The sequence below is a fragment of the Gorilla gorilla genome, chromosome Y (assembly GCF_029281585.2).
Source record: "Gorilla gorilla gorilla isolate KB3781 chromosome Y, NHGRI_mGorGor1-v2.1_pri, whole genome shotgun sequence".
Lineage (NCBI taxonomy): Eukaryota > Metazoa > Chordata > Mammalia > Primates > Hominidae > Gorilla > Gorilla gorilla.
Window position 1 is genome coordinate 30,203,931 of NC_073248.2, and position 18,161 is coordinate 30,222,091.

At 36.8% G+C, this 18,161-nt stretch overlaps 1 pseudogene; it reads right to left on the reverse strand.

The window, feature by feature from the left end:
• The window catches only part of LOC129530334 (anosmin-1-like), a 78,617-nt pseudogene that overhangs the window by 15,844 nt on the left and 44,612 nt on the right, over positions 1–18,161 (reverse strand).

The window sequence follows — 18,161 nt, forward strand, 5'->3', positions numbered from 1 at the left end:
GGGTAACAAGGGTAAAACTTTGTCTTAAAAAAAAATAATTAAATAAAATAAATAGCCAAACACTTCCTGAAGGGCTGTATATGAAAATTCTGTGCTAAATGCCCAGTTGATCTGGTTCCTTAGCTTAATTCCTTCCACAAATAAATGACATTACAAAGAAAGTACTTGACAAGTATTTTTAAGTGATAAAAAAATTTTCTTGTAATATGCTTCAACTATGGTTCAAAAGTTAGATGGTCCTAATTTTCTTTTCAAATAGATGTAACTCACAGTGTCTGGCATAAATAAAGGGCTCTAAAATTTTTCATTAAATGTGAATTCCTCAGTTTGCAAAAGTCTAATAACCAAGAATGATAGGGTTATTGACATTAGAGCTCTGAGAAAGAGGTAATCCTTGGGTTCTCCAGAATAATAATTGCTGTAAAAAGAATTGTAAGTCACAGCACTAGGGAAGGGGGCACACACTTAGAGAGGTGTCACAGAATGCCAATTCCATCAGGGTAGGGATTTCTGTCTGCCTCTTTGCAGTGTTTTAGCATCGGAAATGGTGCACTGCATACAGTAGGTGCTCAATAAAGTTTAGTTGAATGAAGTCCTCTCATGGATCAATGCCTCATACTCTATCTGTAAACATGATCTGGTGAAACAGAACTTTCTGATGTACAACTAAAATAAGAATTTTTGAGTATCACATAGGCATTTCTGCTTAAAATAGAAGCATGAATGTTTCCTCTATGTCTGAGCTAACTTTTCACATTTATGTTGTAGAGACACAAAGTCTAGAGCCAGAAAACATCAAGATGCAGTGGCTCATGCCTTCAACCCCAGCGTTTTGGGAGGCTGAGGCTGAAGGATCACCTGAGGCCAGGAGTTTGAGACCATCCTGGGTGACATAGCAAGACCGCACCTCTACAAAAAATATATTTTTAAAAAAATTAGCTGGGCGGCCAGGCACTGTGGGTCATGCCTGTAATCCCAGCACTTTGGGAGGCCGAGGTGGGTGGATCACCTGAGGTTGGGAGTTCGAGACCAGCCTGACCAATATGGAGAAACCCTGTCTCTACTAAAAATACAAAATTAGCCGAGTGTGGTGGCGCATGCCTGTAATCCCAGCTACCTGGGAGGCTGAGACAGGAGAATCGCTTGAACCTGGAAGGCAGAGGTTGCAGTGAGCTGAGATTGCAACATTGCACTCCAGCCTGGGCAACAAGACAGAAACTCCAAAAAAAAAAAAAGAAAAGAAATAAAATTAGCTGGGCATGGTTGTGCATGTCTGTAGTTCCAGCTTCTTGGGAGGCTGAGTCAGGAGGATTGCTTGAGGCCAGGAGTTTGAGGATGCAGTGAGCCATGATCATGCCACTGCACTCCAGTCTGGGTGACAGAGCAAGACCCTGTCTCTATGACAAAAAAAAAAAGAAAGGGAAGGGAAGGAGAAGAAGAAAGAGAGAGAGAGGGAGGGAGGGAGGGAGGAAGGAAGGAAAGGGAGGGAGGGAGGAAGGAAGGAAAAGAAGGAAGGAAGGAAGGAAGGAAGGAAGGAAGGAAGGAAGGAAGGAAGGAAGGAAAGCAGGCGGACGGGTGGGCAGGCCAGCCAGAAAGCTTAAAACACTTGTTTATTCTATTATTACACAGTAAAAATGAACTAATGTAAATGTAGTAGTAAAATTACTAACAAAATTAGCTAAGTGAAATTGTTTTAAAATAATGTTTGTTCTACAAGTGCAATGTTGAAAATATTTATTTTCTCCCAGAGCATTCACTATTATAACCCAACTACTATGTGTATTAAGAAAGAAAGCTAATGTTTGACGTTTAATTCATTTATCTATGAAACTACATGCTACATCCTAATAACTGAAACTGTCTCTGAAAAATTTTGAGGGAAATGAATAGATTTGGGCTTTTAGGTCCCTAACTCCAAGTCCAAAAGCATGATTTTGCCCACCAACACTTTCAGGAAATATGACGTAGAAACTCATTTCTGTTTATAATTAAGTTTTGATTAATGAACAAGATTCTTTTCTTCCTTCATTTGCCAAAAGCATTAAGCCCTTTTAGATTTTCAACTCTATGTGTCCACAATTGGAAATAAATTATCATTCAAAAATATTCAGCTGCTTGTCAAGGAGTTTGAAACCACTTTAGATGGGTCTATTGAGTTTCATACAGAGGAGATAATTTCTCATTTTACAAAGTCAAAAAAATCCAGAAAATCCAGCCAAAGTGTCCTTTCCCATGACAGAAACTGTGCTGATATTCACATTCCATACAGGGCTCCTATGCTAGTAATGCTGAGTCCATTTCAAAGGTCTCCTTTCCTACATGTGTGATAATTATGAATAAGAGCATGTTTTATGAATGTCTGGGGAAACTTTGGTTTGGGATTCTGTAGATCATGTGGTGAGTACATAAAAGTTTTCTGTAAGGAGGAAAAATGTGGAATAAGTTTGAAACACATACTTTCCTCTTCATTGTTCTTTGGACTTCCCAAAGCTTTCTACCACTCCCTTCTATCATGTGTTCAACATCATGAGCTCTGCTACAATTAATATGTTCATTTGGCTTTCAGTTTTAAAATAACAAGGGAAGTGGGAATGGATAAAATTTAAGAAAAAGGACTCTTTGGAAAAATACAAAACTCTAATTAGAGCATGAGCTGTTCTCAGCTCCTAATAGTAAGTGAGTGTGTGATACTATGGAAATCAACTAACATTTGCAAATCCCCTGACAGTAGATTGACCATAGCTCCAGTCAACTCCACTATACTGTCACACAGCTACCTCCTGAGCTACAAGTATGTACTTCTGACTGCCTATGACATTTTCTGGCAATCATGCAGTTATCCCAAATTTGACACATCAAAACCAAATTCTCCATATCATGGAGACATATCCCAGGAAACATATCATAATTCTACTGCTCACAGTCTTTGTTAGTCAAAGTACTGTTAGTCATTCAAGCTAGAAGATAAACACTCCATTTAGATCCATTTCTCTTTTTCTCTTCAGCCAAGTCTTAATATCCACGTGGCCATACATCCTGTCTTTCCTGGGAGAGTTACAGTCTATGTCTGTTGGTGGGGAATAATGTTTACAAATGCCTCCTTATTCTCAGATAAATCCCAGTTCAGACAATAAATTATGTGGTCACTTGTGTAATACTCTTACATAACTCACCAACCTTCCTCCTCTTACTGCTGTCTTTAATTCATGATCTGATTATTTCTTGTCTTGGCTACTGAAATTAACCGACATACCCTCTCTGAACTTTTCCAATCTATTCTCCTTGCACACTTGTTTTGCTAACATCTCCAAGTCCTACTCAGAACTTCCCCTGCTACTTCACATCCCTCTCCTCCATGTAGAACAAAATCCAAGCTTCCTGGCATAATATATAAGCTTCTCCATCACTTGACATTGATCTGTCTCTCCAGCTTCACACAGTCACTTCCTCAACCTCACCAATACTTGACATTCCCGATCTTTCTCCCAGCTGCACCTCTTCATTTCCTGGGCCAGAAGGGTTCATCTTCCCTTGTCAAAAGAAGTAATCCAGCCTTTAAAATGTACCTTAAACTTTACCTCCTCTGTGAAAATTCCTCTGCATACATCAAAATCTCTCTGCTTTCAACTACTTTGGCTGTTTATCCAGACTGCTACGAAGAATAATGTCTTATTATGTGGCAACTGCATATCTGCCTAAGCTTCAGAACTTCAGGTTCCTTAAACGTAGGAAATCTCTCTTATCCATCATTGTATTCCCATCACGTGGCACACAGCCTGGCATAAAGTCGGTAATTTGTGTCCATTTGCAAAAGAAGACAAAAAGTAAATGGAAGTGCACTCATTGATATCTAAACTAATCCAAAGGTGTTTTTTGTTTGTTTGTTTGTTTGTTTTTTGTTTTTGACGGAGTCTCGCTCTGTCACCCAGGCTGGAGTCAGTGGTGCGATCTTGGCTCACTGCAACCTCCGCCTCCTGGGTTCAAGAGATTCTCCTGCCTCGGCCTCCCAAGTAGCTGGGACTACAGGTGCACAACCCCTTGCCCGGCTAATTTTTGTATTTTTAGTAGAGACGGGGTTTCCCCATATTGGCCAGACTGGTCTCGAACTCCTAACCTCGTGATCTGCCCGTGTCGGCCTCCCAAAGTGCTGGGATTACAGGCATAAGCCACCGTGCCTGGCCAATTCAAAGTTTTAAAACTTCACATTTTCAAATGAAAGTTGAACATACCATTTTTGGATGTATTAAAATGCTCATCTAAAGACTTTACTGTTTGCAATGTTTACTGTATATCTGAAGGATTAACTTAAAAGAGCAACCAGACCTTTCTTCCCTTTCTTTTTTTTCTATATTTCCTTCGTCACTTTAATTGAAAATGAAAAGATTCTGCCACCAGCTGTCAGACACATGATTTTTGTAGGAAAATTAAGCTCTATTTGTTTTTACACCCTATTATTTTGGTAAAGGGCTTAGCATACTCAGTAGAGTCATAAGTATTCTGTCTAGATATTTTTACACAATGTTCATATCAGATTCCAAACTCTTTGGGAGGAACTTCCTAAATAAGGTAAAAGCAAAATGCCAAATTCCATATTTTTGCCATCCTTTTGAAGGGAATCCATACCAAGTGTTTTCAAGAACTTCCTATCACTTCAAAGAAAGTTTTAGCATGAATACGTAGAGAGGGCATGAGTTGAAACGGCAGGGAGCAGATGCGTGGTCTACAAAAAAATCCACAGAACAAATCCTGACATGTCACTAAAGATGTAGAATGAATCTCTAGCTCTTGAGTAAGCGGTAAAACTATAGCCACAATAGTTTTGACTGGATGCTACAGTGTCAACTGTTGAAGGCCACTGAACAGAACATTCTCTTTTGGAAATATACTTGACATCAGTTATATCTTTGGAATCAAGGTTTTGGCCAGCCACAAAGAGTGTTCTCTGGCCAGCATGGGTATGTACTTATTAGATGATGGCTTAATGTTGGTCTGCAGTAGGTAGCATTCCTGGATGTTAATGGAGCTCAAAGGCTGGAAATGGGTATGAAGAAAACAGATTGAACACTAACTGACTGCGAGGCATTTTGATTCATGAAACAAGTCATTACCGACAAATAGAGGCTAGTTTACCTCTGTCACAGGAGCTCATCACTCCCAACTTCTCATTTGTGGCCTAGGGTCCAAGTCACTAAACATCAGTCAAGTCAGCATCACTTTTGGAACCCAAATCAAAGTCACTCCTTGCCTTTGGATCTTGTCTCTTGTATCAAGTCCACAATTTCACGCATCATAAATTGGATAATACTATGGACTCTAATATTGATTAATAAATATTGACACAATTCTCTGCTTATGGTTTCCTTAAAGATTTTGGTATTTGAGAAAACCACGGATATTCTTCACATTTATTTCTAACTTTGAGTTATTAAAAGTAATGCGTGTGTATATATGCATATATGTGTGTATATGTGTACATATCTATGCCAACAACCATGTTTCCTATTTGTCATGCATTGAAATCATTATTGTATGGGAATATTGGTCATATTACTGCCTGCTGATACAGTGCAGTGAAGGTGAATCCCTTTTCTTCTGCCAAATTTAATAAGATGCCTAAATTTTGTAGCACCTGTATTGCAAATTGGACAATTAAATCATATCTTAAAGCACTGCTCCTTGTTTTTCACAAAGGAGAAAACATTAAGAGTCAGTCCTAAAGCAACAGCAAGCCTTAAAAGGCTGGGCTCAGAGGCTCTTTATGTCTGTCCTGACATCCTGTCCTCTCTCTGCACTACAAGCAGTGCCGTAAGAATCCTCACACTGAAACATGTAAGGTGTCTCCTTTGTGTCAGGCACCGGTCCAACCAATCTGGATGTGTAATCTCATTTATTCCTCACAACAGACCTAGGAGGTGATCTATAATGTATCCTCTAGTTCATCATGTTAATATAATAAAGAAGAAAAATGTAGATCATTTCACTAGATGAAGTAAGAATATTTGATAAAAACCAGTATCCATTAACAACAAAAACTTTGCAAGTAAGAAAAGTAGGGGATGGTATTAATCTGACCAGGGATGTCTTCAAAAACCTTACACTTAAACATCATGCCTAATATCATTGCTTTTAGTCACCATTGTACTGAAAGTCTTTGCCGGTGTTAAGGCAAGGGAAAACTTAAGGTGTCAAAGATCTGGAAATGAAAATATAAAATTCTTATTATTTACAGACTAGGTGGTGGTTTTTGTAGAAAAAATGCAAATGCATCATCAGACAAAATGTTGTAATTAACAAGATACTAAAACAATATTGCTGGATTCACAGTCAATATATGAATATAAAATATATTTACAATATAACAACAACAAAAATCAGAAAGTAAAAGTGAAGAAAAAGTATGTCATCTACAATAGGATAAAAATAAATAAACACAAATAACTTGGAATAATCATATTATAAAGTGTCATACTCTATATCCAATATATTATGTAACATTATTGAGAGAAAAATTTAAAAGTAACACACTATGTTTGCAGATTGGAAGATATTTTTAACATCCAAATTCTTCATGGATGAATTGAAATCTCAATAAATATCTCAGGAGGCTTTTGTGAAAATTGAAAAATCAATTCAAACATGTATATAAAAATGCAAAGGGGCAAGAATAGTTGAGACAATTTGAAAAAGAAGTAAAAACTGGAGGACTATCATTAGAAATATTTATAAATCTACAGTAGTTATGTTAGTAAAGTATTGCTGCAACAGTGTAAAAATATTCCAAATGACTCCATAGAAAGTCCAAAAATTAACTTGCACATATATGCATTAATTAGGGCAAATGACACATAGTAGAGCTTTGGGAAAAATAATCATTTTTAAAATATACAGTGAGATAATTGGAGAAGACAAAAAGAAAAAAAAAAAAGAACATTGACCCTCTACAACAAAAATCATCTCTGGATAAAAGAGCCTAAGAATAAAACGTGATATGATTTGACTGTGTCCCCACCCAAGTCTCATCTTGAGTTGTAGTTCTCATAATCCCCGTGTGTCATGAGAGAGACCTGATGGGAGGTAATTGAGTCATGGGGACAAAAGTTTTTCCATGCTGTTCTGGTGATAGTGAGTAAGTCTCATGAGATCTGATGGTTTTATAAAGCACAGTTCTCCTGCACATGCTCTTTTGCCTACCACCATGTAAGGTGTGCCTTTGCTACTCCTTTGCTTTCTGCTGTGATTTTGAGGTCTCCCCAGCCATATGGAACTGTGAGTCCATTAAACTTCTTTTTCTTTATAAATTACCCAGTCTTGGGTATTTCTTAATTGCAGTATGAAAATGGACTGACACAAAAGGTGAAACAGTAGACAAGAAGACAAGAAAGGAAAATATCTTTGTGACATTTGTATGAAAAAGGATTTCCTAATGAGGACACAAAGAACACTAAACCTAAAGGAAACAAAATGACAAATTGCTCATCTCTAAAATTAAGAACTACTAAGAAAGTTAAAAATTCAAGAGAGGATCAGAATGGAAGAAAATATTTATGAAACCAACAAATGATTCATACATACAACATAAAAAACACTTTTGCAGGACATGTTAGCTAAATAGTTGAAAGAGTCCTTCAAATAAGATAAATGCAATTGCCAGGAAACTTACAAAAAGGTGCCCAACTCCTTGGAGATCAGAAAAATGTGGATTCAAATAACCATGGGGTATCACTACACACATACCAGAATGGGTAGACTTACAAAGATGGAAAATACCACATGGCAGAGAGGATGTGGAGCACCTGGAACCATCATACCCTACTGGTGAGAATGTAAACATGTAAACTGGTACAACCATCTTGGAAAACAATGTTTTCTAAAGCTTGTCCTACCTTACAATCTAAGAATCCCACCTCTATGGAAGAATACGCATCAAACAACATGTGGTCATAGGGCATTCACAGCAGTACTGTTCTTTTTTGTTTGTTTGTTTGTTTTTTCAGATGAAATCTTGCTCTGTCACCAAGGCTGGAGTGCAGTGGCATGATCTTGGCTCACTGCAAGCTCCGCCTCCTGGGTTCACACCATTCTCCTGCCTCAGCCTCCCAAGTAGCTGGGACTACAGGCGCCTGCCACCATGCCTGGCTAGTTTTTTGTATTTTATTTTTTGTGTGTGTTTTTAGTAGAGACGGGGTTTCACCGTGTTAGCCAGGATGGTCTCAATCTCCTGACCTCGTGATCCACCTGTCTTGGCCTCCCGAATTGCTAGGATTACAGGCATGAGCCATCGCGCCCAGCCAGCAGTACTATTCTTAATAGCTCCACCTGGGAACAAGTAAATCCATGGCTGTAAAGATACATAGATCGAGGTATATTAGGGACATCCAGGCAGCACTGTCAAATAATGAATTATTGCTTCACGCAACAAAATGCACTAATTTCTCATAAAATTCTCATGGCAAGAAGACAAATACAAGTATAAATTGTATGATTCCATTCTGATAAATTTTAAATATAGGCAAAAGAAATCTTGACTTTTAAAAGTCACAATGGTAATGGTTACTATTTACTTTTTTACTTTTTCAATAGCACACTTTTACATTTTCATTACATTAGATGTTTAAAATTTTAATAGTATTAATAAAACATGTTATATTTTTTTAATATGAATATATTGATACATAATTTTAATCAATCAATACAACTTATCAAATAATTTTCTTATTTAATATTGATATTATTAATTATAACATGGACATATAATATTAACATAATCTCAATGCAATAAATATTGAATAAACTAATTTTAATTAACATTATAGGAATAAAATATGTTAATATTAATAATATTATTATTTTAGTTGCAGAATGGATTTCAGTCACTTGAAAGAGAATTCTAGAATAGGAACCACTCCACCACTAATACCGCTTATGGCACATGGCCTATCAATAACTTAAGTAAAAGAGAATTTCAGAACAAGAAGAATTTGAAAACCTAACTCTTAAAACAATCTATTCTGCTTATGTTTTTTAAAAGGCATAAGAGTGAAAAATAAAAAAAATATGTTCAATAAATTCTAAAAGTACTACCTCAATAATAGAAAAATAAATATTCTAAGACCAAAAGAAACAAACAAAAAGAATTCATGCTAAACATAAATGTTCAAACAAACAAAATCTATCCTAAGGATAAATACATTCAAACCTTAATTAGAAAATAGAAATTCTACAGGAACCAAAATGTTTTATTGTACTGGAATAATGACATGTTGTGATATTAAGATATACCCATACAAAGTAGCATTTATAAAATATTATGAAAAATGCATGACAATATAGCAATTCAAATAATGTTACACAGGAATATGTGTGTATGATTTACACACACACACACACACAGTGAAAGACAGATGCATAGAAAATTTCTGAAAGGAAACCTACTACAGTGTTGTTTCAGGAAATGACATTTAGCTTCTCCTATTTTCTAAATTATTTGTATTATGGATCTGTTATAAAAATAAGAAATAATTTATAAGCAACTCAAAATATGCAAAAATAATTTTGCAACTTAAAATAATGAAGATTTTGAGTGTTTTGGATATAAAATCAGCCAATCAGCCCTCTGGGAAAGAAATGAAGACAGGCTAATATCCCTGAAATGAAAAATTTAAGTAACTGACTGTTGTGGATTTCAAAATATGAGAATTGTCAACAAATTCAGACTTAAATAGATCATGACATTAAAAAAAATAGTGTTTCACTGTTTTGTTCAAAGACTGTTTGCCTTAGTATCAGTACTGTGGCTTGATAATTATTTCTTCAAAGTCTCTACATTACTGTGCTGTTTAAAGCAAGTAAGAAATAAGTAAACGATGTTTATGTATCTTCTGTCTTCTTCTAATAGACTTTAACTTTCATTTGGCCATCCTGATAAAAGAGAGCTCTGATTTCCAGAAGGCAAGCGGATCATTGTCTTTGAAAAGGGGGCTGTGTTTGAATTTTATCTTTTCTAGTTTTTGCAAGCTGTTCTTCTACAACAAAGTACAACATTCTAAGTTACCTGTTAAAAATAATTATATAACCTGATATTAGTCCCAGTGTACTTCATTTTGTCCTGTTATTTATTAATATTCAGGGTCTGTTTTTTTTTAAAGTAAAAGATAATGTAACTGCTTATTCTTTCATGTTCGAGTTAATGAACCTCCGCTTGGAAATCCACTGGAATACTGAAAGTATATTACATGTAATCCCCAGAATTTAAATTGCTAAGTAATATGCATTCACCAGGCTTGAAAGATGTTCTGACATAAATCATAAGTATAAATAATATTTCTCATTATAGACTTTGTTATAGTTATGAGGAAAATAAAATAATATTACAATACCATGTCATGAAAACAGTGGATAGGTTTTCATGGAAAACCTATATGCAATATGGAAGTATGAGCATTATACATCAACACTTGGTATGGGGCTCTAAACAGAAATATGATTCAATTTTGTCAAATAATAAACAGCAAATTGCATCTACTCAGTTGACAATGCCCACTTCAGCTTCGGCACTCAGCAACCAGTCTGTGTGCCATTCAGATTAGTTACAAGACATCCAAATTCTGACAGACATTAAAGTGAAACTTTAAAATATCCAGCAAATGAAATGAAATGCAATGGCAGCAGTATATCAAGTTAAGCAATGGAGTGTAAGAATCCATTCTTTCATTCATTATATCATTCTGTCAGCAATTCTGAGCACTTCCCAAGAGCCAGGCACTGAGCTAGGAGTTGCAGAGATAAAGATATTGTACCTGAGAGGCTCTCAAAATACCACCAGACAAATCTGCTCTAATGATGGTGCGCCGGCAGTGAGCTTGACCAAAGGCACCTGCCCAGTGGAAGAGCATCAGTCTGACCAGTCAATTTCTGTTCTTAGAAAAAGTGGCCACAAGTTTTCTGAGGAATTAAGTCATGGCAGTATAACTGCTTCCATATGACATGGTATTTTGTGAAGACACCAGGAAAGATGAGGTGAGGGATGTTCACATGTTCATTATTGCTTGCTTTTTAAAAGCATAAAATTGTTTTTCTCTATTGTCCATTTAAAAATGTATTCAACACATTTGTTGCAATGCTAGGACAACATAAAATTGAAGAAGGATTTGAAGCCCTGTGTATCTCATATCCAGTGGGAGAAAGAGACATGCTACTAAAAATCAAAATACCATTAAATATTTCTTTGAATCAGACATTTCAGTCCATGCTTTCATTCTAACTATAGGACATTTCTTACAGTATTGTTGTGTAGGGTTATGATCCGACTCTAGTTTTCATTTGCTTTTTATTATTCTGTTTTAATTTAGCTGTATCTTTCTCCTTAGTGCCATTCCTTATTCCCCAAATCTGCTGGTTTTCTTTGTATTTGTACTTCTGATTGCTTTAGCTCAGAATGCACCAGCACTGAGTTTCTTTCAAACTACTTTGCCCTTGTAAACTTCTCAGAAGCTCTCCTTGGTGAACATGTTCCAAAGTAAATCAAAACACACCACTATTTTGTGCTCCTGTATTTTTCAGTTTTAAGTATTCTTTTTTTCTTTAATTTGTTCCTCAAACTCAACCCAGAAGTCGTCTACAAAATGAAGCTCACCCTAACCTTCCTTGGATGGCCACTGCCTAGCTCAGAAAACACACACATGGTAGCTGCCTAATGTGTATTGGATGAAATGAAATGAATAAATCTATGAATTGATGGTTCTTTATACCAAATATACCAAATGCTCATTTACCTGGGGCTATTTGGGATGTTTTATTTATGCCGATACAGTAATCCTTTGACATGAGCTTCAAGCATGTTGCAGGAAGGGCAATAAACCTCACCTTTTTTGTTGTTTGTTTTAAACAGAATCTCACTACATTGGTGGCTCCCGTGATCCTCCTGCCTGAATGCCCTAAGTTGTTAGGAGTCTAGGCACATGCCACTACACCTGACTTTTGACTCCAGGTGTGTTCCTTGGGGGCTTGGTTGGGGTGGTGAATAGTGAACACTAATTTATATTCATAGAGCCATTCTATAAAATTAAGCAGGGGTCAGTAAACTTTTCCTAAATGGCCAGATAGTAAATATTTTAGTTCTGTGGATCATACAGTACATGTTTTTGGTTTTGCAGACACATCTCTCTCCCAACTACTCCATTACTGCTCTGCCACCAAAACAGCCAGAGATTATATGTAAACAAATGTGACCCTGTGCCAATAAAATGTCACAGATTATTAAAATCTTATTTTCAAAACTAGGCAGGGCCTGGATTTTGTCTGTGGGCCATACTTTCCAGACCACTGAGAAAGAGGGATTAGCATACACTAAAGATGAAAAAATCAGCACTCAAAAATACTAAGAACTGGTCCAGTTTCACATAATTTAAAGAGTGAAGGTTAGATTTAATCCCAGGGCCATCCGATGCCAAAGTTCTGTTTCCATCACCACGTACTGAGTCTTACAGAGTACCCATTTATATGGTTTAATAATTAGAACATGAAAAAATTCCCTAGTCCCAAATCTCTCCCTCAGTTACTCCCTGAATTTAGAGGTTGCATACATGGAAATTCTGCCCTTTGATGCAAGACTTCTCTGCTTTCTGAATTCCAAATGGCCCTCTGAGAGATAAAAGGGTAAGCTGTGTTTATTTTATGCCTATAAACAATGTGTTATTGAAACTCTTCTAATAAAAGCAGTGAGGTTTGCATTTTTGGGCAGGTGAGAGGAAGACAGAAAGATGAGATGGGGAGAACACGTCCAACCCGGGGTAAGAAAAGATCAGTCAAGGAAAGCTGTGGACCCCAGAAGATAATCTACATCACCTCAATTTTTCCTGACACTGGCATGCCCAGTGAATTGTCTGTCCAATGGACCAGATGAAAGGAAAATAAAAATGCACATTTGTTTGATTTGCATTTAGGCTATTTTAGCTTAAAGAGGTCAAATCAATGTGTGGATAACTGAGAATCATTTACTAAGTTGCTACTTTTTGAGAGCCAGTGTAACCAATAACATAAGAAGCTTAGAACCCAGGAAAAGAGATAAGAACCAGCCATAGAAAACTCATAATTACCCTAGCCAAAGTCCATCACTTTCTCAACACCACCGTGGAGTTAAGGAATCCTCTTAGTTGTACCCAAAGTCTTCATGATATAACTATCTTTTTCTTTTCTTTTAAGGGTCAGGGTCTCTCTCTGTCTCCCAGGCTGGGTGCAATGGCACCATCATGGCCCATTTAAACATTGAACTCCTGGGCTCAAGTGATTCTTCTGCCTCAGCCTTCCAAGTAGCTGGGTCTATAGGCATGTACCACCAAGCCCAGCTATATTTTTTTCCTAGAGACGGGGTCTCACTATGTTGCCCAGGCTGACCTCCGACTCCTGGCCTCAAGCAATCCTCCCATCTTTGACTCGCAAGCTGCTGAGATTACAGGCATGAGCCACTGTGCCCAGCCAGGATCAGCAGTTATGTTCCTAATGATCTGTGATATTGAGAATTCACCAGCAGATAACTAAGATAGATATCGAATTTAGATGAATACTAAGTTTTCATACTATGTTTAACCTCACTGTATATCTCGTCTTCCTACTTGCTAGACAAATTTTAATCTTTAATTATAGACATAAAAACATATTTCTATATGTCTCAAGATTGAACCATTGTTGCTTTACTAAAATGATTCAAGAGGAGAAATCCACTAAAAATTAGTGTTGCTGACACATGCAAGGAAAAAAACAGAAAAACTACAACATAAGGAGTATGACCCTGACTTTATAAGAATGTCTCATCTACTTTCAGTAATAGGCAAAAATGGAATAACATCATAGCTACTATATTCTGAAAAAGTTACGACATCTGACTTATACTCTTTGATAGTCATAAAAATTAAGAAAATCAAATATGTATACTATTTTTCAAACATCCAAATTTTGATTAATTTTATAGATCATCAAGAGATTCATAGTATTTTCTCTCCCATCCATTCTTGTTTTGGAGAGCCAGAAAAAACTTCCAGTACCATGAGGCAACTATAAGATACCTGGAACCTGTCAAACTTGAAAATATTCCTCCTGCCTCCAGAAAAACAAGATACCTTTCCATTAAAGATAGTGTTATATCATACTTCCTTCAAGGGACTCTTTCATAAAACTGCATTAACATTCAGCCTTTTCTTGCATAATAATGTTTATCATTAAAACACCTAGTAACCTGCAGACCTGGAAAAATATAAGTCAGAAAGCAATTTATATACTGACACTTACTACTCTTCTTCCTATAAAATGTAATTTCCCTTGCTTATACTACAATGTTGTAATTATCCTTTACTTCTAGTTGCTTCATGATGAAATATATAATGTTCTTATAAAAGTAATAGACTAGGGTTTATGAGATTATATATCAACATTGGGATATAAAATCCTGTCACACATTCAACTGTATCCTACATAATCTGTTGTAAAGTCAGTCTCTGCTGTGGAATCACCTGAGACACAAACAGTACGTGTTACTATAGGTACTTTGCACTATGGCTTCTTTTTTAAAAAACTTTTATTACTTTTTTGAATCTACGTAAAAGGAATTAGTCCTTAAAATAAAGTGGTCTTTGATAGGTTAGCTATCATATCTCTTAATTGGTCAGGTAAGGTATTACCTAGTTTTAAAAGATAATTAGCAAAGGACCTTAGCACAGAAAATCAGCCAGTCAAATAGATTTCTTTCATTTAACTGCCTATTTCATTCATTTCACTGCCATAATTCTAGCGTCTCCTCACCTGGCTAAAAACTCCCACTGGCAAAAACAATTCCTCTGGAATAGTCAACCAAGTGAAAACACAAATTCTGGGAAGACACAGTTAACACATGCAAATGGCTTACAAGCGATGGCCAGTCTTGGTTGTTGCAAAATAAGAACAAAATCCATTTCCTTCTCTCTTCTCCTTTAGCATTTATGACCTCAGCAGATGAAATCTTAAGAAAGCTGTAGTGTTAGAGTGTGGCATAGAGCTGGTGGAATGGAAAGACAGTTGCATTCAGCTGAGTTACAATAAATTTACTGAGCTCTTACTATGTTCCTGGAAGATTCAAGAAAGCTGTGGGTCTTGAAAAAATTTGCAGGACCTAGAAACAAACTGAAGTGAATAGGAAGTGGTAAAAGGAAGTCTCCCAAGTTTCTAGTCAGTAGCAACCTCAGGGGAGACAAGAGATGCATGGGAACAATAGGCTTTGTAAGTGGAGGGATTGAGTTCAAGTTGGAGTATGTTGAGTCTGAGATGCCTGTGTGACATTCAAATACAGTGACCAGCTATAGATATCTGGTATTAATGGAGAAGTCAAGGCTGGAGCTGAGTCATTGGGAAGGGACGATGAGTAGGTAGTAATTAAATTGTCAGAGCAGACAAAATAGAATCCTGGAGAGCTCCAATGTCCAGAGCTGGATGGAGGCAGGAGATCCTACAAGGAAACTGAGAAGAGGTACAAGAAAAATAAAACATCTGGGAGTCAAACATACAAAGGTCAGGATGTAACAATGGGGAAAGCATAATTAAACAAAGACAAACTCAGCAGGAAGGTTCAATATAATTATAATGGAAAACATCCACCAGGCTTAGAAATTAGTATGGGCAGATTTGGTGGAAAGTGACATTGAAAAATAGATTGCGGAAACTTGAGAAAAAAATATAGGAAAGGGGAAGATAAGACAGTAGCTAGAATGAAGCCAGCATCAAGGAAAAGGTTTGCTTTAGAACTGGAAGCTGAGTAGATCAAGCCAGTGGAGAGAAATAGGTTGCGGTTGTAAGCAAATGAGGAGATAACTAATTAACTTGGTTTCAAAAATATTTTTGTTGCAGTGTTTGTATGCCAGGGATTATGATGGATGCCATGACCACATATATAGATAATCCATGGTCTCTGATGTAGATGAGATTTGACTTCAGTGGATGCAGGTATCTGAGTTGGGAAGGAATGGGTCTAGAAACTACATGGTGAAGTCCACCACAAGCAGAAGGAAGGATGCCTCCACCTTAGAATACAGAAGACAGGAGAAGATAAACATGGACATAAGAATAGATATGTTTATATTTATGGGGAACTGCATGGCTTACTGAGAGGAAGGGATTCAGACTGGACTGTGCACTCCATGTAATACATATGTTCATATTTATGGGGAACTGCATGGCTTACTGAGAGGAAGGGATTTAGACTGGACTGTGCACTTTATGAGCAATGTGGCTTAAAGGAGAGAAAAAGCTTTATAATCATACTTGACAGGGTAGAAGAAGGAGCTAATTAAAGAAGATCTCCCCAAGCTAACAGGGTTGTGTGGGGATACCCCAGGAAGAGTGAAAAAACTGTGAATATGATACAGAGATCCAGAGTTCCATAAAAGTTTTGTCTGTGAGCTGGACCATGACCGGGCTCTAGACAATGTAACCTCAACAAGGACAAGTAGAGGTTGGACTTCTTTTCTCCTTGCTCTTGGTTCTGGGAATAAGCAAATATGGTTATGGGAATTTGCAATCCCTACCAGTTTCTAATGGGGAAAGAATGTTGTTTATTGGAAGAACCAGGAGGCTAAAAAGCATACAATAGTTGAAATCCCCACCACCAGTAGAAAAAGACAGCACTTGCATTTAGCTGGAATTTAAAGAATTTTGGCTAAGTAGGGGATTGAGAAGGAATATGGAATAATGTAGTGAAGGATCAAGTTTTGGGGAAAGTAAGAAGTGAAGATAACTGGGTAACTGTCTTGAAAATGGCATTCCAAAAAGAGAGAGGTCTATCATCAGATTGATATTTTCTAAAAATTACCTTGCTCTCTAAAGAATGGATATTTAAGAAAGAACAGAAACATAAATACTGATTAGGAGACTATTTTAATTTACAGGAAAGAGAGGACAATAGATTCAACAAGGGAAATGATGGGACAGCTCCTGCAAATAATTTAAAATTAGAGAAAAGTGGACTTCCTGAAGAATTGGGTTTCTGGAGAGAAACAACTCAGAGAATAATGAAGAATGACTTCTGAATGTCTGGGTTGAGAAAAAGGGTGAATCTTGGTGCCATTTATTGATATAGGAGAGCCCAGGGGAGGAACGGGTATGGGTGAAAATCCAGAGCTCATGCATGAACATTTTATTTGAAATATCTACCATCAAAGTGGAGATGTTGAGTGGATGTCTGAAGGTAGGTCACTGGAGTTTAAAGAGTGGTTAGGGTGAGAGGGCAGGGAGTCATCAGATGGTGGTTAAGCCTCTGCAATTTAGAGATGAATGACAGCTGAAGAGGAGAGACTGGCCGCCCACCCACCTTCATTCTTTCCTGGTGCTGAGTTCTCTGCCCATGCAATGTGCTTCTCTAACTCTCTACGCTCATCCATGCTGCGGCATTGTGTGGAATGTTGTCTATTCCTTGTGAGCCCACAGGTTGCTTACTCTTCAGGACTTCATGAAGGGTGATGTGACACTCATTCTCCACCTTCTTGTTGGTCATTTCTGCTTCCACCGTTTCCTGTAGTTCTGTCTGTATGCAACACACAGATCTTTGTTATTATTTTACATATTTATCTCTCAAATTCAAAATCAGGCACTTTTAAGGTAGGGTGAAAATGTATCATAGTGCTGGAAATAATGTATATGTTTCTATACGTGTGTGTGTGTACATTTGTATAGGTATTTGAGTGTTCAGGTGTATTTGTAGACCAGTGTATGTATGCATATGTGTACATATATAATACACCTATGTACACTCTATATTTATAGAAAATTATGGAACATATATGCTATACTATATATATAGTCTATATAGTATATTACAGCATACAGTGTGTACATATGTGTAATATAGTATAGTATTCCTAGCATTAGACACACTGATGTCATAATTCACAGATCCACAATTTCAATGTGATAAGCAGATGGATGAGTGGATTAAAAATGAATGATGTTACTAAACACACAAATATTTCCAAGAGAACTTTTAGGTAAAAGCTACATTGTACCGAGACTCACATAAAAATTAACCATTTCAAATCCATTTAATCTCCAAAGAGACCATTTCTCAAACAGATAGAAATCTTTGGTTCTAGACCATTTTGGGAAGCATTATTTCAAATAAACCTGCCTATTTGGATACTACATTT